The sequence below is a fragment of the Nicotiana attenuata genome, chromosome 5 (assembly GCF_001879085.1).
Source record: "Nicotiana attenuata strain UT chromosome 5, NIATTr2, whole genome shotgun sequence".
Taxonomy (NCBI): domain Eukaryota; kingdom Viridiplantae; phylum Streptophyta; class Magnoliopsida; order Solanales; family Solanaceae; genus Nicotiana; species Nicotiana attenuata.
Window position 1 is genome coordinate 53,529,765 of NC_031993.1, and position 10,531 is coordinate 53,540,295.

The following is a 10,531-nucleotide window of genomic DNA, read 5'->3' on the forward strand; positions in this document are numbered from 1 at the left end:
ACCGGCCATGATGTATGTGGCTGAGTGTTGGCCTGTTAAGAACTCACATATCCGGAAGATGAAAGTAACATAAATGAGGATAATAAGGTGGATGTGCGGGCACACTAGGATGGATAAGATTAGGAATGAAGATATTGGGGAGAAGGTGGGCGTGGTTCCCATTGATGACAAAATGCGGGAAGCGAGGTTCAGATGGTTCAGACACGTACAAAGGAGAAGCCCAGATGCTCCGGTAAGGAGGTATGAGCGGCTGGTTTTGGAGGGCACGAGAAGAGGTTGAGGACGACCTAAGAAGTATCGGGAGAGGTGATCAGGCCGGACATGGCGAGGCTTCAGATTTCTGAGGACATTGGCCCTTGATAGGAAGCTCTGGAGGTCGAGTATTGGGTTGTAGGTTAGGAGATAGTTGAGTCTTTCCTTACTTCCTACCTTTGTGAGGCTAGGTAGAGTTTTTGTCGAAGTCAGCTAGTGACAATGTTGTGTCTTACTACTCTTTCATTTTTCATAGCGCCGGGTCTATGTACTATCTATCGCTTTTGCTTTGCATCTGCTTTCTCATTTTCGTGATGTTACTTTTCCTATATTTTCTATTGGTGGTACTGATATTGTCTCTTTTTGTCTTCTTGAACCGAGGGTCTGTGGGAAACAGCCTCTCTACTCCCTCGAGGTAGGGATAAGGTCTGCGTACATATTACCTTCCCCAGACCCCACTAGTGGAATTTTACTGGGTCGTTGTTGTTGTTGTTAGTTATGTGTATTAGTCAATTTTGAAATAAATTTGGAAAAAGGGCCAGATTTATCCTTGTACTATTGAAAATAGTTCATGTTTATCCTACGTCATACTTTCTGTCTAAATTTACCCTTAGCAGTAGCAAAGTAATAAAAAAATACCCTTATTATTAATAAAAATCCACGTGGTCTGACATTTGGGTGAGGTGGACGCCACATGGCATGCCACCTCACCACTCTCCCCAATCTCCTATGATCATTTACCCTTCCCCGTTTACCACCCTCACTGAAGAACACCCATTTACCCGTACAAAAGGAGTAATAATATAATCATGATATGTTAAAATAAAAAAATAGAATAAGGTAAAGATTGGTTCCTGGGAGCTTCTTCTATATCTTCCACAGTACCATGTAAGATTACTTCTCTTCACCTTTTGGTAGAAGTTTGGAATTGGGATTTAAAGTTTCGGTTGTTTGATTTACTTTCTTCAATTGAGTTTTCTGATGGGTTCGAGAAGTGTCTGAAGCTCGTTTAATTATTTTGAATTTCATTTTCTTGAAAGCTCTACTATTACATTTTAGGACTTAGGAGCATTCTACTTTAATTCGAAGTTACTGCTCGTAAACAGTTAGTTGTATCAAATTTCCAAATTAACTAACAAAAAAGAAGTTTCTGATTTTTCGTAAATATTGAAGAAAAACGTGTTAATAGATTAAAAAGGAGAAATCAAAGACTCGGTTTTAAACTTATAGATCATGGCTTTTTGGGAATGCTTGGGTACTGGCCGAATGAAGAACATCTAACTTGTGGTGGTAAATGGGTGTTCTTCTGTGGGGCTGATAAAGGAGGAGGGGTAAATCGGCATACGAGATTGGGGAGGGGTAGGGTGAAGTGGCAGGAAGGGAGGGGATAAATAGGGTTGGAGAGGTGAGGTGGCATGCCATGTGGCGTTCACCTCACCCAAATATTAAACCATGTGGGAATTTATTTTGCAATGGTGGATTTTTGTTAGAAATAAGAGTATTTTTAATTACTTTGCTAAAGGTAGGGGTAAATTTAGACAAAAAGTATAACGGAGGATAAATGTAAACTATTTCTAATAATACATAGATAAACCTGATCATTTTCCAAATAAATTTTATACTACAATAGTGAGATCAGCTATCTATATAGAAGTAGGGATAAGTCTACCCTTGTTTATCTCACATATGAACCAAATGGTCAAAATATTACTCGGTTTAGTCTTTCTTTAAAGTTAGTACATGATTTAGCCGTCAGTCACTTAAAATATGTTGATTTATTGATTTTGATTGAGTTTCATTACTAGAAATCTGATTTTGTGAACAAATATGAGCTTGAACTATGTTTTGAATCGGATTTGAGTTCTGAACAAATATGATTTTTAATACAATGGAGCAAGTCTCAAATTAGGAGAATTTATTTGGTTAGGGAGCATTTTTTAAGTTGAAAATCTATTTTAATAGAAAAAGACTAACATATATTTTAATGAGTTCCAACCAACCTTCTTTGATTATTTTTCTTTTGCCAAATTGATATTCTTTAATATTCAATATTTTTTTTCTTAAATTTTTTTAATTTAATGATCTTTCTGTTATTAGATTACAAGGTCCATGATATTTTATGTAATTAACCCTGAATTATTTTCAAGTACTTTTAGTGAAACTATCACTAGAAGAAAAAAATAATATACAAGGCCCAACTGATCAATGTATTTTTTGTAGACTTTTTTTGGTTAAATACCACATTTTATTGTAGAATGTTGCAAACCAATATAGAGCAATGAAATTAATTCCTTCACAACTATTTATATTTTTATAATTTTGAATGACATGCCTGATTTGGATTTATAATTTTTGAGAAGTGTTCCCAAATTGTAAAAGCTCTCTAATATTTTAATATGTGGTTCAGAAACAGGGTCTTGTATAAATGCATATCTGGAACTTTGCATACACTTTTCAAAATGATAAATTGTTTGACCCAAAACTGGTTTTGAGAATAAACAATTGAATCTGTATTTTTCAAGGCCACTAGCAATTTGTTTGATTCGAGATAGTCGCAAATAATAAACAATAATAAATAAAAAAGGAATGGAATAGATTGAACATAGTAATAAAGTAGAGAAAATTCTTCTTGATTTTCAATCTCCAAACAATCTCCGATAGCGTGAGTGATTGAGTTACAAAGCTATTCAAAAAAGATTCTAATACAAGAAGGTGCTTTGTGTGAAGAGAGTTGTCTTTTTCTTTTCTGATGATCCCTCCTGGAGCGTTAGGATGACATTTATAGTAGTAGAGGGAGTGATGTCATTCCAAGTTTTGGGCTAGCACGCTAGGGAGTTAGGTAGTGGAGAGCGAGATCTTTGATAGTGGTAACTGTTTCAGCATAACGTCCGATATCCACGATCCACAGGTGCGGTTGACTGGGTCTCCGGATAAGCACACCCATCTTTCGAAAGCTTGACCTTCCGATGACCGTCATCCCGGAGCAAGAGGGCTTGCCTAACTCGATAGTGGGTCCCGTCTTCTATCTAAATCTCTGGATCTCTCGTCTTCTATCTAAACCTCTGGATCTCTCTCGCCACGTGGGAATTCAGCACGTTATGTGAAGAGGGTAAATTCTATCCACACAGTCAGTCGCTCCACTTGTCGGGCGATTCGATGATGAATGCCTGATAAGTGGTAATCTTTTGGTAGGAGTCAATCTTGTAGAAAATTCTTCTCTAACCAGAAATGCATCTTAACAAAAATCAATCTTTAAGACTGACTGACTCATGCGCAGTCCACATTTAATGCACTAAGGTACGTGACTGTCTTTCATTGGTTTTTTCATCTGTTACAGTCCCTAGGCAGTGATGACTAATTATGATAGGGATCCTTCCCAATTTTGGCGGTTATGAAAGGAGGATTTTCCCGCCTATATATACCAGGTTGTGGGCCTCCGCATTAACTTAAAATTCCTTTGCTAATCTTCTTCTACGTCTTTCTTGCTTCACTAGCTTTCCAATCAATCCTTCGTTTTTCTACCCCTCTGTTTGTGATTCCCATGGATTCTCAAGGTTTTGACCTTCCTTTGGCAATGATCATCCATCAACGCCTATAACTAGTGGTGCTTCTCCATCTTTGCTGAAAAATACCCCTTCTTTTGTGCATGTTGCTTCTGCGAGAGCTTCATCTCCTGCCCCTTTTGAGGAAAAGGCTCCCAAATCTCACAAAGGTCGGAAGGGGAGACAAATTTTTGGGCCCACGATCATAGAGGTTCTCCCTTAAAGCTTGGATTATTAGGGGGTCATTAATGTATGGAACAAGGCATCAGGGCAATTTGGGAATTCCTATGTTGACACCATAGATTCTCTTGTTCGTGAATAACATATTCTCCAAATTTTTTGTGACGGCCGCTGGGGTGACCGTGCCACCGTTCATGTTCCTCAAGTGAACAAGAGGATTTCCAGCCACCCACCAGATTTTTTCTTTGTTTATACTTATGTGCTTACCTTCGGGTTTGAACCCCTGATAAATCATGTGATCCTTGACTTCTGCCACCACTTCGGGGTGTGTTAGGGCTAGGTTGGGCCAAATGTTTGGAGGCTTGTGGCTGCTTCTGCTATTTAGTAAGTTGGGCTGACGTGGAGTTCTCTCTATTGCATCTTCTGCACCTCTTTGCTTCCAAGCCATTTAGGGAGAGCATTATTTCGATGGTTAGTCAGGGTACATGGACTCTCGTGGATTCTGAGGATAATCACAATAGGGTTGGTTTGATCGATTTGTTATAGTCCCTACTTGAGAGTTGATTCGGCCCTAAGGCAGGCTGCTCTCGGTGAAATGGAATGATGAATGTGAGGCCACTTCCTTTTGATTGTTTTATAGCCTTCCTTTCCTTTATTTTTAAAGCCGGTTTCACGACCCTAAACCCGGACCCGGTCGTGATGGCGCCTCTCGTGAAGACAAGGCCAGCCAACAATTTCCAATTCGAAGTTAAACAGCTAAACAGCAAGAGAACAGTCTAAAACATGATTTAATAATACTAAGTAGCAGATAATATCATAATAATGCGGAAGTACAACCCAAACACAGCCCTAACCGGGGTGTCACTAGTCATGAGCATCTACTGAAGTCCGAATACAACTAGAGTCAAAATGTACTAAATACGGTCTAATGAAATCGAGAGGGAGAAAAGCAGTGCTACGAACGTCGGGCAGCTACCTTGCTAAACTCCGATGACTCTGCCTCTGAGCAACCAATACCCGCTACCGGGTTCAGATATACCTAAATCTGCACACAAGGTGCAGGGAGTAAAGTGAGTACTTCCAACTCAGTGAGTAATAATCATAAATAAAGACTGAGTGATAAGAAATCACGAAAAGTGCATCAACATGTTGTATAGAAGTAGTACAAAACCAGTAAGAAGGCAATGAAGCTGTGAAATCTCTTAAAACATCTTAGCTCAGTTTAAACTTCTTTAAAAATGACCTTTTCAACAGTTACGCAAATGAATGCAAAATAATTAGTGCAGATAAGCACAGAAAATCCGCCCCTCGGGCACAACTACACAATTAAACAGGTAAATGACAGGCAAATAAGAAAGATAAGCACATAAGGTTCGCCCCTCGGGCACAATGTCAACAAATCCGCCCCTCGGGCAATATCTCAGAACAGTACCAGCCCCTCGGGCAATCACATAGAACAATACCAGCCCCTCGGGAAATTACATAGAACAATACCAGCTCCTCGGGCTATATCTCATATCACAATGGGTACCCGCGCTCACTGGGGGTGTGCAGACTCCTGGAGGGGCCCTTTATGGCCCAAGCGCAATATCAAGCCATCTCGTGGCGTCATCACTAGGCCCTCGGCCTCATATCAATCAAGCCACCTCGTGGCGTACATATCTCAGGCCCTCGGCCTCAAATCAATATCAGTGTTTCCTCACAACATAGGCCCTCGGCCTTACTCAGTCGAAAATCCTCACAAGCCACTCGGGCAATAGTAAAAACAGTGTTTCTCAGTCCAAACATCATTTAAAAATCTCATTTAAGTATTAAAAACGGAGTAAACATGGCTGAGTATGAAAACAGTGGAAATAACATGACTGAGTTCAAATATAAAGTCAAAACAGTGAGGAATATCAATAAAAATCCCCGAAGGGTTCAAATAGTTGGTACGAAGCCCAAATATGGCATTCAGCCCAAATAATGATGATAGCAAATAGAGTTTAGACAAATACGCGATAAAATCATCAATCGGGACGGACCAAGTCACAATCCACAAGTGCACGACTCCACGCTCGCCATCGAGCGTGTGCCTCACCTCAATATAGCACTACGATGTGCAATCCGGGGTTTCAAACCCTCAGAACATCATTTACAATCATTACTCACCTCGAACCGATCAAATCTAGCTCGCGACGCCTTTGCCCCTCGAATCGGCCTCCACTCACGTTGAATCTATCCACAATCAGAACGAGGACGTCAAAATAGGCTAAGGGAACGAAGCCCAAGCGAAAATAATCAACAATTAGCACAAATCCTGAAATTACCAAAATCCGACCCCCGAGCCCACGTCTCGGAATTCTAAAATTTTTACACCAATAGGTTCCTTATCTTCCCACGAGTTCATACATACCAAAAACTCATAAATCCGACCTCAAATGGTCCATCAAATCCTTAATCAAAAGTCTAAATTTCCAAGCCCTAGTTCTTCAACTTTTGGCTTAATTTCCATGATTTTCTATGTGGAATTCACATAATAATCGAGTTTTTAGTCCAAGAATCTTACCTCAAAGTGATTCCCCTTGAATTCCTCTTCAATCTCCTCCAAAAAGCTCCAAAAACGACTAACAATGGAAGAAATAAACCCCATATTCGCGGACAAAACGACCCTTAAAACATTCTGCCCAGGCATAATTTCCTTCTTCGCGAATGCGAGGAAGCACAAAAATAACTTTGACCAAAATCCTCTTACGCGAACGCGACACGACCCACGCGAACGTGATGCTTTACCCAGATGAGCCTTCGCGAACGCATTCCTTCCATCACGAACGCGATGGGTTAATTTCCACTGAAGCTCGACCTCTCAATTCCTTCTATGCGAACGCGACTACACGCCCGTGAACGCGATGCACAATCTCGCAGCCCTTTGCGAACGCATAACCTATCTCGCGAACGCGAAGGCTAAATTTCCACCTCCCTCAGCTGACTCTTCGCGAACGCGAGGGTCCTCTCGCGAACGCGAATAGTAAACACCTGCAACTGTTGAACCTGTAATTTCTGCAACTTTCCTAACTTCAAAATGAACCGATTGACCACCCGAAACTCACCCGAGGCCCTCGGGACCTCAACCAAAGGCATCAACATATCCTAACACCTTATTCAAACTTGTTCCACATCAAAACACCTCAAACAACATCAATTCACCCAAAACACATCGGATTCAAGCCTAAGTTTCTAAAAATCTTCAAAATTACGCTTTTGATCAAAAACCCTACCAAACCACGTCCGAATGACCTGAAATTTTGCACACACATCCCAAATGACACAAAAAAGCTACTTCAACTCTCGGAATTCCATTCCGACGCCTATATCAAAATCTCACCTATCAATCGGAGAATGCCGAAATCTCAATTTCGCCAATTCAAGCCTAAACCTTCCACGGACTTCCAAAATGCATTCCGATCATGCTCCTAAGTCCTAAATCACCTAACAGAGCTAACCAAATCATAAAAATTCCGATCCGATATCATATACAAACAAGTCAAATCTTGGTCAAACCTTTCAAATTTCAAGCTTCAAATTGAGAACTATTCTTCCAAATTCATTTGATTACCCTGAAAACCAAAACCAACAATTTACTTAAGTATTAATAAATCATACGGGGCAAGTCATGCCCAAGAACTGACGGGCAAAGTGCAAAAGCTCAAAACGACTGGTCGAGTCGTTACAGCCGGTGTCTTGAATCGTATCTCCGGAGAGCATCCTGGACATTGAGGAATGGGTCGGGAAAATCTTGTCAACTTCTCTGATAATGGAGAGATCTTGGAGGTTTATATCATAAGTTTCGGGATGGAGAGCCAGAGATCATGGTAAGTATTTGCATCGACCGCTTTCCTAATGTTGTGCATGAAACATTTCGTACCCCTAATATTATTTTTGTAATGACCCGATCGGTTGTTTTGAGCTTTTTCATTCAGCTTGGTTGTTTGAGGTCATGAGTATCTTCATATGGTGTTTTATGACTTGTGTGTATGGTCGGTTTTGGTTTTCGAGTTGTTCGGAATTGATTTAGAAGAATGATTCTCAAATAGGAAGCTTTAAGTTGGAAGAGTTGACCAAGTTTGATTTTTGTATATTTGACCTCGGATCGGAGTTTTGATGGTTTCTTTAGGTCTGAATGAAGATTTTGGACTTAGGCGTATGCCCGTATTTACATTTGAATATCTCTAGAAGGTTTTTGCACAAATTGGTGAAAGTTGGCAATTTGAAGGTTTAAAATATTCAAAAGTTTGACTGGGAGTTGACCTTTGTGGTATCGGGTTTGGATTGTAGTTCTGGGAGTTGGAATAAGTTTTTTATGTTATTTGGAACTCGTATGCAAAATTTGAGGTCATTCCGAGCTGATTTAATAGGTTGGGCACGAGTTTTGGAAGTTGAAAGTTCAAAAATTTATTAAGTTTGATTTGAGGTGCGATTCGTGGTTTTGATATTGTTATATGTAATTTGAGGCCTCGAGTAAGTCCGTATTACATTTTGGAACTAGTTGGTATGATTGGACGGGGTCCCGAGGGGCTCGGGTGAGTTTCGAATTGTTTTGGATCATATTGGTTATGCTGGTTTTGGCAAGGGTCATGGTGTGGTCTCACTTGCGGAGCTATGGATGCAGGTGCAGAGTCGTAGAAGCGGCACATGAGGTGCATAAACGGAAGTTGTGGCCTGGGAGCAGAGTCCACAAATGCGGAGTTTGACCGCAGAAGCAGTAGCACAGATATACTAGGGGGTTCACATATGCGATTTAGTAGAGGATGGGCGTGTGCACAGATCTGATGGTTGTGCCGCATCTACGAGTCTTCAGATGCAAAGTATTTTTCGCAGAAGAAATTTTTTCTGGGTTCAGTGGTTCTCGCAGATGCAGGATTTATACCGCAGAAGCGGAGGTCACAGATGCGACTAAGTGACCGCACATGCGGAAATGCTGGTCAGATTCTATATATTTCGAGGGTTTATTTATTTATTCCCATTTTGAGTTGGGGAGCTTGGATTTGGGCGAATTTGGAAAGAATTTTCACCACATGGATTGGACTAAGTGTCTTTGACTCGGTTTTGATTATATTCATGATTCCATCTTCGATTTTTGCATTTGATTGATGATTTCAAAAGAGAAATTGGGGATTTTTGTCTAAATTTTTATTAAATTGAATAATTGAGTTTTGAAAATCAATTCGGATTCTGATTTGAGTGAAATTATTATGGTTGGACTCATATTCGAATGAGTTATCGGAATTTATGAGTTTTGTTGGGTTTCGAGGTGTGGGCCCAGGTTTGACCTTTTGGTTAACTTTGAGTAATAGATAAATTCGATCTTTCTCGTTTGGGTTTGTTTCCTATGGCATTATTTGATCTTTTGAGTTGCTTTTGGAGAGTTTCAAGCCGTTCGAAGGTTGATTTATGCGGGATGGCATTTCTAGAGTATCGGTTGGCTTCCTCGGTATTTGATTTGGCTTGCTTGAGATAAGTAACATATCTAAACTTGGATTTGAGTGTAAATATCCTTGAGAAATATGTTAATTGAGATGGGTTGGGGTGATGTACGTGCTAGGGTAGTTCTTAGGCTATTATATGCCTTGTTTGCTATCATGCTTCCTTGATATCATGTTTTCTTCATTTATGTGACCATGTGGAATATTATTCATGTTAAAAATTATTCCTAGGCTACTTCCTCAATTGTTTGAGACATGATAAGGCTATTTTCGCCATGTTGAGCTATTTGCCTTAGCCATAGTCACACTATACAGTCATGATAGTTACATCCGCATGTTATATCTCTGTCTCTGTGCACTTTTGATATGCTATCTCACCTGTTATTGGTGTCCTGGTGTGTGACACGAGTTTGAACTGCATTTGAGATATATTGTGATATTTTGTGTTTTATAATTGGAACGTGTTTTTGTGAGATGTCTGCATAATTGAGACTTGAGTGAATTGATGAATGACGTGGGCCATAGAGCTGCATTGATATGGATACTTGGATCGGGTTGCACGCCATAACAATTATGTTGATATTGGGGTGACGCGTATGCCGGTCCCCACATTGGGCTAAGCTGTACTGATTTGAGGCTACGCGTGCCCCAAGCAACTATTTGGGCTATGTGATATTGATTAGTGTTTGGGTAGGATCCGCCCCTCCGAAGTCTGATATGCTAGCAAAGGGTGTAGGCACAGTGTTATACACACGTGCTCGATTATATGTAGTTATGCCAGGCACCCGTACAATGCCAAGTGTGATTATTTTGATGGATCCATGGTGATGAAGCGGGGCATTTGAGCCAGACAGCTGGAGTGTGCTAAGATGTTGTGTACTTAATGAGTTCATTGTGAAACTGAGTTCTTGACATGTATATTTGACATGTAGGCATACAGATGTACCTTTCTCGTGATAGACAATGACATGACATTTGATTACTTGACATGATATCTGATATGTAGGCATAGAGATGTACCTTCCTCATGCTAGACAGTGACATAATATCTGATTACTTGACATGTTTATTTGATATGTAGGCATAGAGATGCAT